General features: G+C 36.6%; 1 pseudogene; it reads left to right on the top strand.

The window, feature by feature from the left end:
- The first annotated feature begins 1,450 nt into the window (after positions 1 to 1,450).
- Gm43405 lies at positions 1,451 to 1,774 on the top strand (annotated as a pseudogene).
- The last annotated feature ends 516 nt before the right edge of the window (positions 1,775 to 2,290 follow it).

The raw sequence follows: 2,290 nt of genomic DNA, 5'->3' as shown, positions 1-2,290 counted from the left end.
TATTTTTAAACCTCTTCTTTACAGAATGATCACCTTGCTATACCTTGCCTTTTATCCGAGTCTCTGTTTTCAAATAATTCGTTTGCAAGGCTTTCCACTGAGGTTTTTTTACTTACAGGGTTTTGGTTTCTGGCATTATTTCTGTTTGATTGTTCTTCAGCAAGTCCATCTCTTGGCTTGTCTTCTTTATTTACAGCCCTTTGTTTTTAGTCTTCTCTGAGTTGTTGGAGCATATTTATATTGAATTCTTTCTCTGGAAATTCTTCTAGATAGTGATAATTATGGTTAATGAGTATGTGGACTCGCTAATAGGGGCTTGATCACATTGATAAACATTCCTCAGGCCTAGTCCAATCCCATCTTGAAGGCCTTGCTTCTGATACCATCACATTGTATACCTGATTTCTAGCTTTGGAGACACAAACATTCAGATTACATCACATGCACATTTAAAAAAAAAAAAAAAGTTGGGCAGTGGTGGTGCACAATTTTAATACCAGCACTTGGGAGGCAGAGGCAGGTGGGTTTCTGAGTTCAAGGCCAGCCTGATCTACAGAGAGAGTTCCAGGACATGCCAGAGATACACAGAGAAACCCTGTCTCGAAAACAAAAAACAAAAAACAAAACAAACAAACAAACAAACAAACAAAAACCCCAATGCTGGGAAGATATATTCAAAATTAATCAACATAGTTACCAATGGAGTTGAGTAATGATAACCAAGCAAAGGAGTGGAAATGTGCAAATGAGATGTTTCACTGCATATTGCTGTACATTTTTATATTATTTCTAAATTTTAAAATGATAACCACCTTTCCTAAAAGTTAAAAGACCAAACAAAAGCTAGAAAAATCATTCAAGAGAGAAATCACATCAACACTGTACCCCTAAAATGCAATTCATTTCATTTAAGCCCCTCCATTGAATAACTAAGAGACAAAAATGTGAAGCTGGAAGAAGAAAAATATTTTTTTCTCATTTTTACTCCATGAATACTATGTTAAACTGTGGAAACTGGAAAAAAAAGTTACTCTTACTTACTGGATACTAATGACCTGCAAACCTGTCAGAATTTCAAACAAAACAAGGTAGGTAGCACTGTCAGCACCACTGACACTAAGCAGTGCCACTTGCAGAATGAGTAAATGATGGACACCCACGTTAAACATAATTTCCACATGATAGGAGCAAATAGATACCTGAAAGGGAAGTCTTCCAGCTGAGACCAAAAGCAAATGGAACAGAGCAGAAACACAGCACTATGGTTGAAATAACAATCAAGATAGTGGGTGACAGAAACAGAAAGAAAATGGAAACAGCCAGGAAACCTTCCTTATATTTAGTGTCTGAAGATTTCTTTGAAGAAACATTCAAGGTTCCAGTGTCCCCACCTTTAAAGGGTCCCCACCTTTAAAGTGCTTTATAGGGAAAGCATTTAGAGGCAATCACAATGGTCCAGCATTTGACATTCTTTCTTAAGCTTTCCTATAATACAGTCTCTAACAAAACTAGGCTTTTCTTAACCCCTGGTTATAGAATTATATGTCTTTATATCTATGTGCCAACATCTGTATGTGGTATGTATTCAAGCCGACTTCAAGCAGTTCATGCTGTGAGACCTAAAGTCCTTATGAGATTATCTAAAATGAAAAACCATGTCAGTAGGGCCTGTGGTGTTTCCACCGGCACCAATTGTGTCCATGACGAGATCCAATGTGAGTTTCTTACTGAAAAGCAGAAAATCATTGTGAAAGTATTGAAGGCACAATCTTAGAGTCAGAGAGCAAAATAAAATATGAAGCATTTTTTTTCAATTGAGATAAGTCGATGTAACAGAAACAGATTTCTCCACTGTGGATCCTCAAAAGATACTGGACCAAGTTTGAAATCAAGAAAAGACAAACTAATAAGCTAAAAAGGATGAATATAAAAATAAATAGACACAGGGACGGTTCACCTAAAAGATGGAGATAAGAAAAGTAATGGCTAGGATGAGGATCAACAAGAACAAATAGCATTTGATTATCAACCCATCCGGACTGCAGAAAACAACACAAACTCTTCCTTCACAGACCATGGGAAATAGAAAAATAGATACTACAATAAATGTTGTAGTGTGGTCATTTTGGGGGTATATCAGATTTTTTTTAAATGTGTTCAAAATATGCCAAACTATATCAATATTAAGACTAGTGGGTGAGCCTGCATATTCAGCTTACCTTTACAAAGTAGGACAGAAAGGATTGCGGAGAACAGAGAGACCCTCGTGCTCAAAAATGGAAGTACCATG

The sequence above is a fragment of the Mus musculus genome, chromosome 3, assembly GCF_000001635.26.
Source record: "Mus musculus strain C57BL/6J chromosome 3, GRCm38.p6 C57BL/6J".
In the NCBI taxonomy this organism is placed as follows: domain Eukaryota; kingdom Metazoa; phylum Chordata; class Mammalia; order Rodentia; family Muridae; genus Mus; species Mus musculus.
This window is presented reverse-complemented; position numbering and strand designations above follow the sequence as displayed.